The 19,513-nt window shown below is 42.1% G+C and overlaps 1 protein-coding gene across 7 annotated transcripts in view; it reads left to right on the top strand.

The window, feature by feature from the left end:
* Window positions 1–19,513, top strand: part of RIN2 (Ras and Rab interactor 2) — a 229,881-nt gene that overhangs the window by 43,939 nt on the left and 166,429 nt on the right. For all 7 annotated transcript variants that reach the window (XM_041732125.1, XM_041732119.1, XM_041732126.1 and 4 more), the window contains exon 2: window positions 8,856–8,982. The gene's annotated coding sequence lies outside the window, so the exon portion shown is untranslated. The remainder of the gene's footprint in view (window positions 1–8,855; window positions 8,983–19,513) is intronic.

Consider the following 19,513-nt stretch of genomic DNA (forward strand, 5'->3'; position numbering starts at 1 on the left):
GAGCCCTATGTGGGACTCAATCCCAAGACCTCAGGATCACACCCTGAGCCGAAGGCAGATGCTCAGCCACTGGGCCACCCAGGAGTCCTGAAATACTAGTCATTTTTGAAGATGAGAAAAGGTTTCTAAAATAATAAACGTATTTATAAGAATATTATTCAAAATAATTTGTGGATCTTCCTTACTTTAATCAAATGTACTTAAACAAAAGTCAAGGTTTTAGATTGTTGGAGGTCAACAAAATTCTTAGCTTGTCCTTTGAAAGAAGACATTCCAGAAGGGAGAGAAAATGATGGACCTGGAAAGAAGATATGCCTCACACATGAATGTGAGTACACAGAAGTGAGAAAAACTTCATGTAGATCACTGGATAAGGAAAATTAGCCAGCATGTCCATTTTGAAATGATCTGAAGTAATTTGAAGTTCTCCGTTGCACAGAAGACTTTGGGAAGGTCATAAAAATATATCAGATCGAATCCTGGTTTTTCACATGTACTCTAATATTTACCAAAAACTGTTATCAAAAAATATTTCTCCAATTGTTAATATTCCTAGAACTGTCACCAAGAGATGTTCTATTGGGCAATTTACTATTCTTGTGCAAATATCAGCATTTGGAATGACTTTTCAGTACAATCAGGGCCTTTAGTCTACTTTTATTATATTGTGCCCTTTTCAGACAAGAAATGGGTAAGGGATGGAGTCTTCTAAACTTCCTGGAAATGTGGATGTTTGAGAATCACCCCATACTTCCTATCTTAATTCCTTCCCTCTTTCCCCTATCAGTTTTCCTCGGACACTGTTGTATGGTTAGGGTAGGTCAGGGAGACAGGATCCCCTTTAGGGTCAAGGCCAGAACATAGGACAGAGTCAACTTAACAGTATGAGCTGAAAGAGAGAAAGAGAGAGAGAGAGACTACTCATTGTAGGTAGAGGAACTGTGCTGGGAGGGTCTTCAGAGATTTCCTCTACCAGAGGGGAAACTGGACTTCTGGGTGCTCTCTTTTGCTTTGCTTTTAGATTCCACCTGTCAGGAATAGCCATCCACATCAATTTAGCCAATTCTTATTTCAGCAACAAGATTTACATTTGTCAAAGGCATGAGAGGAGTATATAATATGTTTAAACATAGAATATGCTATGCACTAATCAAATACGGCCTGATGTCTCAAAGTGTTATTTTCCATGAAGATTTAAATGAGCCAGATTCATCATGGTCTTCAGAGAGAATCGTGCAGATCACACAAAATCGTGATAATGATAATACAGTGCAGTAATCCATGCAGTGAAAAAGGCATATAAAGTAAGATGCATGAAGGAAGTGCAGTGAGGACTCCAGGAAGTGAGGGATACATGTGTTCAGGAACTCTGAGCAGACTTGGAGCATGATGGCAAGGAACAGCAGATGGGGCAATGGTGATTAATGAGGCAAAGATGAATCTGGGCTTTGCCACTGACCAGCTGATGGTGCTGACCATGAGCACCTCTTCCAGCTATAAAATGAGAATTAAATGCTGCCCACTTCATAAAGCTGCTGTGATGGTTTAAGGGAGTCACATGAAATGTACTTAACACAGTGCTTTGCCTGTAATAAATTAGTAATAAATGCCAGCAATTGCCTGCTATAGTTTGAGAGGATCTTAAAGGATGGACAGGATTGTAGCAAGATAGCTGTAGACAGTAAGGTGTTTGGGGCTAAGCAGCCACTGTGTCTGTGTGTGTCTCTGTGTGTAAAGTGCACCAGACAAGGGATAGGGGATATCCATGTGGTGTTAGTGACTAGTAAGGTTTTGAGGGCTATTCCATAAGGAAATGCTGTCCAGTAGAAATATAATGTGATGGGGCACCTGGTTGGCTCATTTCGTTAAGCATCTGCCTTCAGCTCAGATCATGATCTCAGAGTCCTGGGATAGAGCCCTGAGTTGGGCTCCCTGCTCAGCGGTGAGTCTACCTCTCCCTCCCTCTCTGCCCCCACCCGTGCTCATGCTCTCTCTATCTCAAATAGATAAAATCTTTTTTAAAGGATTTTATTTATTTATTCATGAGAGACCGAAAGAGAGCGACAAAGACATAGGCAGAGGGAGAAGCAGGCTCCCCAAAGGGAGCCCAACTTGGGACTCAATCTCAGGACCCTGGGATCACGACCTGAGCAAAGGCAGACCCTCAATCTCTGAACCACCCAGGCGCCCAATAAAATCTTTTTAAAAAGAAATATTATGGAACTTAGCCACAGTAACTTCTTGCAAGATAAATCTATGAAGGCACAGAAAACAAAAGCGAAAGTGAACTATTGAGACTTAAGATAAAAAGCTTCTGCACAGCAAAGGAAACAGTCAACAAAACTAAAAGACAACCTACAGAATGGGAGAAGATATTTGCAAATGACATATCAGATAAAGGGCTAGTTTCCAAGATCTAGAAAAAACTTATCAAACTCAACATCCAAGAAACAAAAAATCCAATCTGAAATGGGCAGAAGACATGAACAGAAATCTCACAGACGAAGACACAGACATGGCCAACAAGCACATGAGAAAAATGTTCCGCATCACTTGCCATCAGGGAAATACAAATCAAAACCGCAATGAGATCCCACCTCACACCAGTGAGAATGGGGAAAATTAACAAGGAAGGAAACAACAAATGTTGGAGAGGATGTGGAGAAAGGGGAACCTCTTGCACTGTTGGTGGGAATGTGAACTGGTGCAGCCACTCTGGAAAACTGTGTGGAGGTTCCTCAGAGTTAAAAATAGACCTGCCCTACGACCCAGCAATTGCACTGCTGGGGATTTACCCCTAAGATACAGATGCAGTGAAACGGCAGGACACCTGCACCCCGATGTTTCTAGCAGCAATGTCCACAGTAGCCAAACTGTGGAAGGAGCCTCGGTGTCGATCGAAAGATGAATGGATAAAGAAGCTGTGGTTTATGTACACAATGGAATATTCCTCAGCCATTAGAAACAACAAATACCCACCATTTGCTTCAACCTGGATGGACCTGGAGGGTATTATGCTGAGTGAAATAAGTCAATTGGAGAAGGACAAACATTATATGGTCTCATTCATTTGGGGAATATAAAAATTAGTGGAAGGATAAGAGGAAAGGAGAGAAAATGAATGAAAATATCAGTGAGGGTGACAAAACACGAGAGACACCTAACTCTGGGAAATGAAAAAGGGGTAGTGTTAGGGGAGGTGGGCAGGGGGTTGGGGCGACTGGGTGATGGGCACTGAGGGGGGCACTTGGCGGGATGAGCACTGGGTGTTATGCTATATGTTGGCAAGTTGAACTCCAATAAAAAATAAATAAATAAAAAATAAATTTAAAAAATTTTAAAAATTAAAAAAAGAGATAGTGAAAGGTATTTAAGGGAGAGGAGGGGAACTGAGTGGGAAAAATTAGGGAGAAAAACCACAAGAGACTCCTAACTGGGAATCAAACAAAGGGTTGTGGAAGGGGAGGTGGGTAGAGGGTTGGGGTAGCTGTGTGAGGGGCTCTGAGGAGGGCACTCAATGGGATGAGCACTGGGTGTTATAGTGTATGTTGGCAAATTGAATTTGAATCTTAAAAAATGTAAAAAAAGAAAGAAAGAAAGAAAGAAAGAAAGAAAGAAAGAAAGAAAGAAAGAAGAAAGAAAGAAAAGAAAGAAAAGAACTATCATGTGAACCAAACTTGTCATTTAAAATTTTGTAGTAGGGGATCCCTGGTGGCTCAGCAGTTAAGCATCTGCCTTTGGCCCAGTGCGTGATCCTGGAGTCCCGGGATCGAGTCCCACGTCGGGCTCCCTGCATGGAGCCTGTTTCTCCCTCTGCCTGTGTCTCTGCCTCTCTCTCTCTCTCTCTGTCTCTCATGAATAAATAAATAAAGTCTTTAAAAATAAAATAAAATTTTGTAGTAGTTATATTTTAAAATGTTTTTGAAAATAGGTGAAATTAATTTTAATAACATTTTCTTTAATATGTCAGTTTCAACATGTGAGCAATGTAAACATTTTTTAATGAAGTGTTTTCCTTTTTTTTTACTAAGTCTTCAAGACTTGGTGTGTATTTTCTACTTAAACACATCTGAATTCAGACTCCCCACATTATAGGCGATCAATAGCCATGCAGGCCTAGTGGGTGCTGTGTTGGACAGCCTGGACATACGAGGTCTTACTCTGATAATAGTAACACAGTTATCTTTGCAGTCTTTCTCTCTGTCCTCCTCCCTAAAAAGAGAGATGGCACTGCCTTTCTCCAATACAGTTAATTTAAGGAAATAGAAAAGAGAGGGAGAAAACACACTCCAGGTCACCATCTTTCACAGCTGACCTAATCCTGAGATATTCAGTAATAAAAGCTCTTTGGTTAAAGAATTTTGGGAGATACCGAAACAGAAGTTAACCCTTCCAGATTATATTCACGTAGAGGCTCTTGAAATCTTGCAACAACAACAAAAAACCTGTTTTACTTTGTGTAACTCCATGTTTCCCAGTTCATTAGGATTATAGAATAATGTTTTCTTTTAACACTTTGGTAATATTGTTTGGCAGCCTGTTTTCTTCAATCTGCTTTTACCTTGAGGATTTCAGTTTTTAAATACTTCATAAAGGCTTTAGAACTTCCAATGAATATCAGGTGTGTGCAATCACACCAAATAGATGCTTAACCAATATTTGTTTAATTAATGAATAGTGGTGATCAAGATACTCTCCCATAAATTTAGCTTTTTCCACAGAGCAATGAAATTAAAACTTAAGACAATTTAAAGTTGTCAAGGTGAAAAACACTTTAGTCTTCCCTAAGAGAAAATCTGGTCGGTTTGGCAACCAATGTAAGTTTGAAATGAATTTGCATTTGTTTAAGGAACACCACCATGTTAAAGTTCAATGACCAAGTGAGAACAGAAGCCCTTTGCTGAGGGAATGCCTCTGTACAACCAACACAGCAAGGGTGGGACAGCTTCCCAGGCCTTTCCAGCTACTTCACCCCCACCAATGAGAAGTGTTCAGTTATACTTTTCTGATACACAGATGATCTCTATATGGCTGGTGTTTTATGTTTCTGTATGTAAGATTTTATAACATATATCCTATATGTCCACCATTAGCTTGGTTCAATATCTATACTTCTTAGGTTTGGTGAGTTACTTTATTTTTCTAAGTCAAAGGCCCTTTGGAAGTTGGCTAATAGCATTTTGCTTGGCAGATGTTTTCCCCCAGAGGCTCAAAACGCTTTGTCTAAGCACTTAGGGATGCTACTGCAGCAACATTAGTGAAAATTGAATATTGGCTGCAACATTTAATTCTATTTTGCCCAGGTGGTGAGAGCACCAGATACCTAAAACCATGGGCTAATGTTCCAAGCATGGTAACTGAGACACCATAGTGACAGCAGATCTCCTTCTTCCAATGGCCAGATGTGTTTGTCAACCTCCCTAGTACATTATTTTGTTAAATCAAAATTGGAAATTTGGCCAGAATGCTAGAACTCAATCAACAGTATTAATGCAGATTCCTACCTAAGGCTCCATATTGTATGATGCAGGATGGTGCATGAGCAAAGAAAAAATTAAGACCAGCACCCCTGTGCTACACATGTTGAAACAAGTCATTAAGTTTGAGGTCTAAGTTTGAGGTAAGTTTGGAGGTCTACAATGTAATCATTTAAAAGTTTTTCAAATGGATGAATATACAGGCATATGTGCATACTAGAGGGAAATATATATGGGGTTGGCCTTTCCTGTTTTGTTGAATGAAAGATTTGGATTATAAAGGTTTTCAAAATGGGCATCTGTAAGTATGGATTTATTCTCCGGAGTTCACACATCCTCTTTGGGAATTTTTGAAATATCTATATATTCTGAGGATAGTGTTTATTAGTTAGCTATTCTAGGTCATCTAAGGCAGTGTTTTTCAAACTGTGGGTCATGATTCCCTAAAAGATTGTGAAATGGAATGTTGGGCACCTCCAGCCTTGTTGGTTTTTTTTTTAAGGTTTATTTATTTATTTGTTGGAAAGAGACAGAGACAGAGAGTACATGCTAGTTGGGGGGAGGAGCAGAGGGAGAGAATCTCCAGCAGACTCCATTGAGCCCGATGTGGAGCTTGATCCCACAACCCATGTCATGACCTGTACCAAAACCAAGAGTCAGATGCATAACCGACTGCACCACGCAGGGGCCAGTAGTTCCACTAGAGAAATGTGAAGGGAGAATGCAGACAGTGGCAAAGAGACTGGGATAATTTGAATTGTGTGAGCATTCCACTTGCCATTCCACTCTGTGAGTGAATTGTCTGGAGTCAGCATGATTTGGGACCGGTGACTGCTGTTTCCCCAGGTGATCCATTTCTGGGTACTTCCCATTACTGCAAGCCTCTCCACACAACAAACTGCATGTAAAGATAATTAGTTTCCTTGTTGCTTTTTAATCTTATTTTTTTATAATTTTTTAATTCCAGTAGTTAACACACAAGTGTTACACTAGTTTCAGATGTACAGTAGAGTGATCCAACAATTCTATATGTATATGTACACACATATATATATATTCATTATACACACACACACACACACAAACACACACACACCATATCTTTATCCATTCGTCTATTGATGGACATCTGGGCTGCTTCCATAGTTTGGCTCTTGTAAATAATGCTGCTATAAACATAGGAATGCATGTATCCTTTTGAGTTACTGTTTTTGTATTTTTTGGGTAAATACCTGGTTCAATTCCTGGGTCAGAGGGTAGCTACATTTTTAACTTTCTGAGGCACCTCCATACTGTTTTCCACTGTTGCTGCACCACTTTGCCTTCCCACCGACACTGCAAGAGGGTTCCTTTTTCTCCACGTCCTCTCCAATACTTGTTGTTTCTTGTGTTGTTAATTTTAGCCATTCTGACAGGTGTGAGGTTATACCTCATTGTAATTGTGATTTGCATTTCCATGATGATGAGTGATGTTGAGCATCTCTTCATGTGTCTTGTTGGTTTTCCGTATGTTTTCGAAGAAATGTCTGTTCATGTCTTCTGCCCATTTTTTTTTATTTATGATAGTCTCACACACACACACACACACACAGAGAGAGAGAGAGAGAGAGAGAGAGAGAGAGAGAGAGGCAGAGACACAGGCGGAGGGAGAAGCAGGCTCCATGCACCGGGAGCCCGACGTGGGACTCAATCCCGGGTCTCCAGGATCGCGCCCTGGGCCAAAGGCAGGCGCTAAACCGTTGCGCCACCCAGGGATCCCCTTCTGCCCATTTTTTAGTTGGATTTTTTTTTTTTTTGGTTGTTGAGTTTTATGTTATTTATATATTTTGGGTACTGAGCCTTTATCAGATATGTCATTTGCAAATATCTTCTATTCTGTAGGTTGCCTTTTAGTTTTATTGATTGTTTCCTTTATTGTACAGAAGCTTTTTATCTTGATGAAGTCCCAGTAGTTCATTTTTGCTTTTGCTTCCCTTGTCTCAAGGGACATCTAGGAAAAGGTTGCTAGGGCTGATGTCAGAGAAATTACTGCCCTGCTCTCTTCTGGATTTTTAAGGTTTCAGGTCTCACATTTAGATCTTTAATCCATTTTGAATTTATTCTTTGTGTATGATGTACTAAGAAAGTGATCCAGTTTCATTCTTTTGCATGTAGCTGTCCTGTTTTCCCAGTACCATTTGTAGAAGTGACTGTCTTCTCCCATTGTATATTCTTGCCTCCTAGGTCAAAGATTAATTGACCATATGTGGATTTGTTTTTGGGACTTCTATCCTGTTCCATTGATCTTTGTGCTTTTGTTCCAGAACCATGCTGTTTGAATTACTGCAGCTTTGTAGTATAACTTGAAATCTGGAATTGTGATATTTCCAGCTTTATTCTTCTTTTTTTTAATTTTTTTTAATTTATTTATGATAGTCACAGAGAGAGAGAGAGGCAGAGACATAGGCAGAGGGAGAGAAGCAGGCTCCATGCACCGGGAGCCCGACGTGGGATTCGATCCCGGGTCTCCAGGATCGCGCCCTGGGCCAAAGGCAGGCGCCAAACCGCTGCGCCACCCAGGGATCCCCCCAGCTTTATTCTTCTTATACTGATGTAGGGAGTTTGATAGGAAATCTTGAGCATGGAATAAGCAAGGTACAGGATGGCTCATGGTGAACATTTATTTGGAAAAAAAAAACGTGTATATCTGGGTGGGTTGGGGAAGAGAGAGAGAGATTAAGTCTTTGAATGCACAGAAGTGATCTGGAAAGATATAATCCCAAATTATAACAGTGTCCACCTCTGCCAAGGATGTGGGCTCCAGTTATGATGGCCAAAAGCCCTTGAGCTTTGACCTAATATTTGTGTCTTGTTTCTATTTGTTTGTGAGCAATTTGACTGCATTTGTGTGCTTAGGTAATTTCTGAAATGTTAGAGCATTGATAAAAAAAAATGAAATAGGGGGATAATTTGGAATTTCATATTCAGGTTGGTCCCATCTCCAAAGTCCTAGACGGGAAGATGGCATGACTCTTTAAATTTGTAGAAGCTGATATGATGCAAGTGGATAATGAAAAAACTGACACTTAACTGAAAGAGAATACAGCTTGGCTGTTAATCAGCTCCATTTTTTTAAGTGAAAGAGTATTTTGGAGTTTCAGAAATCTGAGCATTGGCATGGGGATTTAGAGAACATCCTGGTAGAGAAAGGCCCTCTTTAAGTACCTGGCCCAGAGATGGGAATGAAGGCCAGAAAAGGAAGGGAAGGCCATTCAGTGTTCTCCCAGCTGTCATTGCAGCATCCTTCCAGAACTCGACAAGATGAGTCCTCTATGCGGTTGTTCACAACATTATTAAATTGCTTCCAAAACTCTAAACAGCTGATTCTGTGTGTTGTAGATGGAAACAAGAGATCCAGACTTCTGAACTACTGGAAAAGAGAAAATGTGCAAGCCCTTTGGGACTCTGGGGAGGCCAGGGCTGAACTGAAGACAAAGAGGAAGGCAGGGACATGCTGGTGTGAAGGGTATGTAACATCAAGATTATAAGACCCAGCGATTTTTCCTGATTTCCAGGTTCCACTGTGCTGTCATAGAGATTGTGTGCTCCAGCTTGGTTATGTTGGTATGGGTGTGACTTCTCTGACAGGGGCAGCTGCTTACCTGATTCCAGGTATCTGAGGGATTCAGTGTATGCTGCATTGGCCACATAAACCTGGATGGTTATGGAGAACATAAACTATAGCTGCTCCCATCTATGGGGCATGGACTGACTACGTGCTAGGTGAGGCTTTAAGCACTTTAATGGATTAATTCATTGAATTCCCACACCACCACCATGAAGTAGGCATGGCTATTGTCTCCATCTTAGAAATGGGGCCACCAAGGAGCACAGAGAAGCTGGTTGCTTACTGAGGGGACATTGAGATGGTGAGACCTCATCCCAACATGAAAGCCTTACTCTCTCTGCTCTCTCCCTTTCTCATACATTTCTTCCTAACCCTACTTTTTACTCTCTCCCTCTCTCTCTCTTTTTGTTTTTGTTTTTTTTTTATAGGATTGTAGGTGTCTCCATATGACAGGGAATTAGAACCAGAGGGATGTCAGTATACATCACTGGCAGATCTTATTTTCCCAAAATGGCCACAACAATATTGCTTAGGACCTTGCCATGCTCCCTCAGACAGGGAAGTCTACTTTCCCTCTCCTGGAGTCTTGGTAGAACTCAATGACAGAGAGAAGGTAGCAGAAGTGACACAGAGTGACTTCAAAGCCAGATCATCAAAGATAACATGGCTTGTACCAGGTTCTCTCATTCTTTAGGCACCTTTGTCTTTGATACCAGCCACTGTTGGCTATTCCCACAGAAAGGCAATGTGGAGGGGTTCCAGCCACCAGCCCCACCTAAGGCCATGCTGATATGTGACTGAGACTTTGGGTGGCTCTAGTTCCCAGCCTTGGAGCTGCCCCCAGGGATGCCAAGTAGAACAGAGACAAGTTGTCCATAATGAACTGTTCCTGTTCAGCCCTGCCCCTATAGCAGATTCATGAGTAGCATTAACATTGTCATCATTTTGCACTGTCTCACACTCACTACAATACCATTTAAGGTAGATGGCATTACACTCATTTACAAGTAAGGAAATAGGGGCCCATTTTGATTATGTGACTCACCCAGAGCCACACACTGAGCTGGGATTTGAATCCAGGTCTACTCTACCCAAGCTTGTGAGATCCTCCACTGCCCAGCTGTCTATTCCTTCTGGATCAAGAGCTAGGGCCTTTGACACAGCTGCTTTCAGAGAAAAATTTGGCATAAGAGGACAAGACAGTAAAACAAGAGAAGCAGCTTTACATGATCTTGTTGTGACTCTGTTTCCTTAATTTGAATCTCAGATAAATGCTGCCAGTACTGACTTAGACCTAAGGACGATCTCTCAGAAAGTCAGCTATCTTCTTTCCATGAGCTTAGATTCCATGGGATCTGCTCGTGTCACATGAGATACTTTTCCATATCATGTAAAGTCATTTGTATGACCAGATACTTCTATGTCACCAACATTGCTATTTTTTGTTTGACTTCTGGCTGCATGAGGCCAGGGATTGGCCTGTCTCCTGTTTCCTCCTTGCCTCACGTTTACTAGCACAGATTCTGACTGCCAGTAGACCATGAATAAAGGCATGAGAAATAAATATCACAGAGCATCAAATATGAATTATCTTGGGATGCATGGGTGGCTCAGCGGTTAAGTGTCTACCTTTGGCTCAGGTAGTGATTCCTGGGTCCTGGGATCGAGTCCCACATTGGGCTCCCTGTGGGGAGCCTGCTTCTCCCTCTGCCTGTGTCTCTGCCACTCTCTCTCTCTCTCTCTCTCTCTCATGAATAAATAAATAAAATCTTTAAAAAATATATGAATTTCCTTGACGATGATGACAGTAGGGTAAGGAAGTACAAAATTCCAGATATAAATACTGACATCTTATCTTGCTGTGAAAGATTTGTGTTTTGAGGTCAGAGGTTTCCTTTTCACTTCCATTGTCTTTCCTGTTAGGTAAAACATCTTCATGTTTGACTTCTATAAAAAAAATAACTTCAATGAAATGCAACAGTCAATTAACAATAGCAGGAACTGGCAGGGCTCTGAGACACTATTTCACTGTGTTGTTTATCCAAGTGGAAAATATTTTCAGAAGTACAACACTGGGGAATTGATTTGGGTGCAAATGTTGAAATACGACATGTGGCTTCTGCTTTCACTCTGGGCAGCCTTTACTCATAGGAATGGTGGCACTTGTACTTGTGTCTTTCATCTTGTATTTAGTTATATGCATGTCATTGCAGCCGCTCATGAACTGTGAATAGCTCTGATCTCTACCTTGCCCAGAATGTCCACTGTTTTACCCTACATTTAGTACGTGTAGAGCTCCAATAATATTGGAGGTGGCAGCAGGACCAGAATATGAGGATTTTTTTATTATTATGAAGGATCAATAAATGCATGCAGAATATAAGGCAAGTTTAAGTCTTTAATCATATTTTTTATGGCCCAATTCATCAGTTAGCTTTTGCTGCCTTAAAAAAACCCACCACCACCACCACCCCGTGCCAAAACGTATTAGCTTAAAATGAAAGCATTGAGTTAGTTTAGGGTTCTACAGGGTGACAGTTTGGATCGGGCTCTGCTGGTCTGGCTGGCTCAGCTGGGCTGACACATGCATCTTCCATCAGCTGCCAGGTAGGATAGTGGCCTCACCTGGGATAACTCACCTCTGTTCTGCGTGTATCTCATTGCCTCCCCCCTTCCCCACCATACATTAAGGATCCAAGAGAACTAATACACCTGGCTTCTTGAGGCCAGGGCTTGGAAGGACACAGGGTCACATCTGCCAGGTTCTATTGGCCAAAGCAGGTCATAGGCCAATCCAGATTCAGGAGAAGAGGAATAGACTCCAGCCCTTGATGGGAGGAACTGCAAAGCTGTCTTGCAAAGGGCAGGCATATAGTGGAGAACTGTGGTCATCTTTGCAACCCACAACACCACGTGAAGTGCCAGTATTGTGCCGAGGGAATTAACAATATTACAATAGAGAATGGTTGAGAGGAAACCACGTGCATTGACTGACAACTTATGAGAAAAATGGCAGTGGGCTGAGAAGAGAGGACAGCAGGAAGAAGCTGAGATGGACACAGGCCATTTATTTCTCTGTTCCCTCCCGCCCAGCCCTGTAAAAGGGGAATTGAGAGGGAGGTGCGTGTCAGAGTGCAGGGGCCCAGTTGGTAGGAAAGGCTCTTTGCTTTTGCTGTTCCCTGCCCTCCCATTAGCAACTGGGGGGTGGCAGGTGATGAAGGTGTGGCTCTCTCGTGTCTCCCTAGAGGGAGCCAGCAGAGAGGGAGGGGGAAGGGTCAAATGATCGGGTCTCCTGAATCTCTTTGTTCCCATGGAATTTCAGGAGGGCTTCAGCTTATGAACACTTGGCCTCATGAAAATACTATCGAGTTCACTGTCGCATTTCATCGTCACAACAGCTCCATAAGGATGGGATCATTTTTATTTTCACTTTACAGATGGGAAAACTGAGTGCTATGTGGTTAAGTAACTTGTCCTGGATCGCACTTGGACAGTGACAAGATGGGGTTCAAAGCCAGACTGTGTGATGGCTTCCATGGTGCACTTGGCTGAACCCCTGAACCCTGCTATGCCAACATGGCCTGCGGGTTTGACAGAAATGGCGGCCCCAACAGAGATGTGATCAGAGCACATGGGGCGTTCCCTCTTCCCTTCCCCTGACCTCTGTCTGGATCTCGGACTGAGGAGCATGCTATAGAGGGGTAGGGCTGGTGGGATGACATCACGAATGGAGAATTTGGCAAGCAGCAAGTAAGCAGCTACCTTTGGGAAGATCCCCCCTCCCCCTTGGGGAAGCATTTTCAAGCCCAACTGGGTGATCCGTCTCCGTCTCCTGGCTGAGTTCCAAGGCCCTAGAGGTGCAGTTTGAGTGCTCTATTTTGTGGTACCCAGAGGGTGCTCTGGTAGGGTGTAGAGCAAGCCTGCTTCTGCTCACCAGGCCAAGATCGTCAGGCCAGTGCGGAGCCCATCTGAAAGAGCTCCTCTGCAAATACGTCTCATGCGTTGGCCGGCACACGGAGGAGCTGACTCGTATCTTCCACTGGACCCACTCGTATGTTCTCTAGTTCTCCAGTTCTCAGGCTTCTCCTCCCTCCAGGCTACAGAATCTCACAAATTAAATATAATCGGTGGAGAATGCCTGTTTTCCCTCTTGCTCTCCTGGCTCACTGTTTAAAAGCTCGTGCTGCCATCCACTGGCTAAGAATTTTAAAGTGGTTTTGTGAAGAATTTCCCTCTTTTCTCGTCACTGTTTTTTCTTTCTCGTATTTTCCTCAATCCTGCTGGTTCTTTCCAACATGCGGAAGCAGCTTAGAAGCCTGATAGTAATAAGGATGAGTGAGTCTTGTTGGAAAGAGTAGCATTTCTTTAAGACTTACTATGAGTCAGGTCCTGTTCTAGGTACATGACCTGTTCTTTCCTCACACATCCCTGAGAGGTAGAGAGGCACTGTCTTTGTCCCCATTTTACAGATGAGAAAATGGAGAGTGGTGAAGTTGTCTATGTGTCACAGTGCCTGGAACGCTCGAGGGCTCGATGATTAGTTTTTACTTGTCAAAATGAGCCATATCTTAGCTTCAGTCAAGAATTTGTGTTCAATGATGCTTAGACACACAGTGAAGGAGCGGGTGGGATTGGGAAGGGTGGGAGGCCATCGGGATGTGACCATGAACAGGTGACAGTGAGTAGCTGAGGCTCAATCCCAAAAGGGTTCTGTGACAGATGGTATAGGATGGATACATCTTGGAATTACCTGCCAAGGGAACAGAAGCTGAGGGATTCTTGGAGAAATCATGAGGATCTTTTTAAAGTAATTTTGGGCTTCATCCTTGTATCCTGCATGTTGCCACCCATTTGTCCAGGGAAGGAAACCAGGAAAAGCTATTGTGCGTTATCCCCCTTGGCTTCCCATACTTCCCCCTTTGTTCTCTGCCTCAGCTGTCACTTGCAGCATACCATCCCCAAACTCAGTGGAAAATTGATAATATTAATTAATAATACTTAGCTCATGCAACTAAAGGTTGGCTGGGGTTTGGTTTATCTGGGTTGAGCTTAGCTGGTTGGCTCGCTTCTGGCATAGGTCCAGCTAGGCCTGACTTCTCTTGGCTGAGATATAGGTTCAAACCTGTTCTACTGGAGTGCATTCTAAGTTATGCTTGTGGGCAGGTGCTTCCTGAAGAAGGCTCTTCTCATGACCAGACAGAGGCACAGGGGTGCAAGTGGAAACCCAAGAGGCCTCTTAACGGAGACTTCTGTATTATCTTATTGAGTAAAGGAAGTCATATGTCCAAACTCAAGTTAAGAGGCAGAAAGGTATATCCTGCCTTTACTGGGAAAGTTTCTACTACTCGCCTTGGCTTAGAATCAATAAGGCACTCTACTGTGCTTTCTTTGCCTGCCTCTAAACTGTACAAATACAATGTGAAATTTAAAAGTTTTGCCAGTGCCAGTTTTAGTTATCACTTTGGGCAAAATCCCAAATCTTTAACGATATTATAATTTGTTACTAATGGGAGATGACATGGTTATTAAAAGCTGTGCACCCTAAGGTTCCAGAAGCCTCTTTGGCAGTCTCAGACCTCAGCTGGGGATTGTTGCCTTATCTTGTACTGTGACTGCTCATCCCGGACTCACAAAGTGTTTGGAGTCCTTGAGATCTTCTATCCCAGTTACAATTTGTACCACCTGGCCAGCTGCCTCAAATGGTGAGACCTAGCATCTGCCCCTACCAGTTGCTCAAGCTTAGAATGAAATAAGAGGAGCAAGTGGAATGATTAAGTTGTCAGTTATATTGATGTGTGTATTTTCCTACATTTTAGGAGAAGGCTGGAATCCTGTAAGAATCTCATTTCTCTGCTTTTCTCAGTACCTTGGCTCTCTCGTCTGGCATGACTACAATTTGGCTGGAAGGAGAAGAGGCAGAGCTTTTATGTTGGTTGGAATTTGCAGCCATAAATATACAGGACTTTTTCCAAGTTAGCATGGAAAAGACTTGCCGTGTTATGCTTTCTGTGAGTTATAAGTCATAAAGCATATGCTCAGGGTGGCTTGACTGTTGTGTTCTTGGCCCTGTGAAGAAGGTCTGCAGAAAAAAAACCTAAGCCCTGAATGATTAAACGTCTTTGCAAACACTCATAAGTTATTTATACTGTGTCCACATACTGGGCAAGCAAGTGAACGCAGGCCTTAATGCTAATGTATTAGCCATGGCACCTTATTTGTCCCTTTAGAGCATTCAGATTAATCCATTAGTGAAATCATGTGCCTCATTAATACTAAATCAAAATGTCTGTGAACTTAGTGGTTTGTTTCTGTCTTTATAAATGCACAAGGTGGAGCAGAGAGTACCAGCTATGGGAGCCAATTACTAAGTGTCATTTCTTAGTGGGAAGGATGGTGGGGGCAGTGGGTAAATGAGACAGGAAAGAGAAAGCAGTTGTGTTAATGGGCAGATTCCCACTGTGGGCAAGGAGGGGCTCTGTCCTGCGGGTTTGCTCTGGGAGATGATTCTACCTCAATTCAGAGTTGCTTCACCAAGTTGTGAGGTCACTGGAGTATTCTATCCACTTCTGTTGGTGAGGACCATTTCAGAGGGTAGTAACTCCCTGGTCTTCTGGTCTACCCAGTGGTGAGTCAGGTATGCTACTGTCAGAATCTTCAGCAAGAGTGCCACTGATACTTGCTGTGAAAACTCTAGACTCGTAGGAGGATAGTAGGTGCTGAGGGGCTATGGGTGAGGCACTGTCAGCATCTGCTACAGGGCACTTCACAGATTTTCGGGAAAGGAAGAAGGGAATTTGTAGCTTTTGAAACCAAGCACAGCAGAAGCTAAATACCTCAAAGGCCTTTGGGCTGAATGAGGAAAGGTGAATATTCTTTTGCATGGCTATTTATTTACATTTTGGCACAGCCATATAATGAAACATTATACAACCACTAACAAAAGACGGAGAGCTAATGAGCTGATAGGAAACTCTTTTCAAGTTATAGTTTTGAGCAGGAAAAAAGCACAGTGTGGAACAATATGTAGAATATGCTGGGTTGGGGATCCCTGGGTGGCTCAGCGGTTTAGTGCCTGCCTTTGGCCCAGAGCACGATCCTGGAGTCCCGGGATCGAGTCTCATGTCAGGCTCCCAGCATGGAGCTTGCTTCTCTCTCTGCCTTGTGTCTCTGCGAGACACATAAATAAAATCTTAAAAAAAAAAAAAAAAGAATACGCTGGGTTTTTCATGCAAACACTTTTATTGGTTTATAATTTACATGTCATAAAACTCACCCATTTTAAATATATAAGTGTGTTTGGGTAAATATATAGTTTTCTAGAAATTCCATGTAAATGGAATCATACAATATGTAGACTTTTATGTCTGACTTTCACTCAGCATAGTGTTACTAAAATTATTCACATCATAGTATATGTCAATAGTTTGTTTCCTTTTTACTGTGGAATAGCATTTCATTGTATAGATATATCACTTTTTGTTTATCCATTCTACAGCTGATATATATTTGGTTTGTGTTTAGTTTTATTATTCTGAACAATGCTCCTTAGGAACATCCACATGTAGTCTTTTTTTTTAAAGATTTTATTTATTTATTCATGAGAGACACAGAGAGAGAGGCAGAGACACAGGCAGAGGGAGAAGCAGGCTCCTTGCAAGGAGCCCAATGTGGGATTCGAGCCCAGGACTCCAGGATCACACCCTGAGCCGAGGGCAGACGCTCAATTGCTGAGCCACCCAGGTGTCCCCACATGTAGTCTTTATGTGGACATATATTTTAATTTATCTTGGGTAGGCCCTTAACCAGCAAAATTTCTGGAACATGTGGTAAGTACATGTATAGTTTTTTTAAGGAACACCAAACTGGTTTCCAAAGAGACTGTACCATTTAGTTGCATTCCTACCAGCACTGCATGCGGGGCCAGTTTCTCCATATCCTAACCAACAACTGGTATTGTCAATCTCTCTGAGATTAGTCATTCTGATAGAAGTGTAGTAGCATCTTATTTTGGGTTTAGCCTTTCCTAGAGACTAGTGATGTCAACCGCCTTTTCATGTGCTTATTTTCCATTCGTCTATCTTCTTTGGGGAACTGTCTACTCAAATATTCTCTCATTTTTGTTTCTCTTCTTATTGATTAAAAAGGATTCTGGACTGTTGTAAATTTTGCTGTAAGGAAAATATTAAGGTCAATAGTAAGGTCAATATTATTTCCAAATAGAACGTTAAAAAAAGAAAAATCCTATACCCCCATCAGTGTTCCTATGCCCCATCAGAATGGTATACTCAGGAATTGTTCCATGGTGTTTCATCCTCAGGAAAAAAAATTAAAGGGAAGGGAGAGATCAAATTTTCAAGCTTCTGCCAGAAAGTCATTGTCTGGTAAAAACACAATGGATCTTTATTAAATCAAGACATACTTCCTTGACTACTTTTTTTCTGTAAATGGGAAATTGGTGATTTACAAATGTCCAGATGTTAGATAAAGGAGAAACATGAGGGATCCCTGGGTGGCTCAGCGGTTTAGCGCCTGCCTTTGGCCCGGGGCGTGATCCTGGAGTCCCAGGATCGAGTCCCACGTCGGGCTCCCAGCATGGAGCCTGCTTCTCCCTCCTCCTGTGTCTCTGTCTCTCTCTCTCTCTTTCTATGTCTATCATAAATAAATAAATAAATAAATCTAAAAAATTAAAAAGGAGAAACATGAGCACGCTTATTATTATCTTCTTTCTTTCTTCTGTCCCTACAGAAGTTACTCAGCTTCCTCACCCTTTTCCCTCCATGTATGGGTAAGAGACACTTGTGATATGTCCTCCTGCCAGTGTAGAGCCAGATCCTGGTAGCAGAGAAAAGAGCAGAGCTAGTCCACTCTCGGGCGTGGGAACTTGTGCGTTCCCCAGTGGTGCTCCCACACTCTCTCCACGCTGACCCTGATTGCTCACAGCCAGTGCATCCATGGAGTTGCCTCTCTTTCACTTCCCACAAAATCCACCACTTCTACAATTTCTCACATGTCAAAAGTGAACTAAATACATTCCATAGCCAAATGTATTGAGTTCAAACAGAAATTAATGGGCCAGTTACCACCGCCTTCAGCCCAGGGTGTGATCCTGGAGACCTGGGATCGAGTCCTGTCAGGCTCCCTGCATGGAGCCTGCTTCTCCCTCTGCCTGTGTCTCTGCCTCTCTCTCTCTCTCTCTCTCTCTCTCTATCAATCTCTCTCTCTCTGCGTCTCATGAATAAATAAATAAAATATTTAAAAAATATATGGGCCAGTTACCTAATAGCAGATGATGTAAAGAACAATGAGATGCAACAGAAAAATATTCCAGTCCACCTGCCATCTCCTTGACTTTCAGCAGGTTGACTTGTACTTCCTGGCTTTCAGTTTTTCAAATATTTACTGTGTACCAACTCTCCATTCTTTCATTCATTCATTGAATCTTTAAGAAATCCTACTATGCATCAGACACTTTGTGTGGCTAGAGGGGGTTAGTAATAAGCCATCATGACAAAGTGCTTCCACCAAAGTTTCCCACCCTAGTGGGAGAATTAGATAATACATAAGCAAGTAAATACTCAACGTATGTCAGGTTATAATAAACATTACAAAATGAAATGAAATGCAATCAGGATGTGGAGACAGATCAGTTCATAAAAATTCTGGAAGGATGTACTACAAAGGATTAATAGAGCTAATCATTTAAATTTATGTATTTTAGAATTTATTTTCGAACTTTCCTAAAACAAACTTGTATTGCTTTTGTAATAAAAAGGTTATACTAAAATTGCAGAAAAATATGAGATTTCAATGTCTACATGGTTAATCAGATCACTTGTATTCCAGTTTTATACCAAAAGTATTGAGAAAAGTCAACTGGAAAATAACACATAGTCTTTATTATCTGGGGGTGTGGTTTCTGCATACATTAGGAATTTTGATATCTGGAAATACAAGTTAGGAAGGCTTGAACCAGGCTGTTTGCTGGAGGCCCAGCTCCATGGAACAGATGCCAGCATGTTTGGTATGTGTGGGGGGGGTGGGGGTGGTGATCACACTGTTGGTTCCTCCTTCCTTCCTCTCTGCTTTCTCTCATGTCAGAGTTCCACATGCCTGGACTCTGCCTTTTCATTGGTTGCTGCCACTCCCCAAAGGGCTGACATTTTAGTTCGTAACATCACCACTTAGATCATAACAACCACTGGCGATAATAGTATGGTCACACAACGCCCCCACCCAAGACACCCACCCAAAACCTTCCTGCCCTACACTGTCAAATCATTTGATTTCTGGTCCATACCAATTTCAAAATCCATTTGGCCATCTCTGGTGGCAGAATAAATTAAATCCTATCCAAATATGAACTTCATTTTATGTTTTGTATACTTGATCATGTTTTCTTGTAACTAATTCAGATTCATATTTATCTACT

The sequence above is a fragment of the Vulpes lagopus genome, chromosome 18 (genome assembly GCF_018345385.1).
Source record: "Vulpes lagopus strain Blue_001 chromosome 18, ASM1834538v1, whole genome shotgun sequence".
NCBI classification, from domain to species: domain Eukaryota; kingdom Metazoa; phylum Chordata; class Mammalia; order Carnivora; family Canidae; genus Vulpes; species Vulpes lagopus.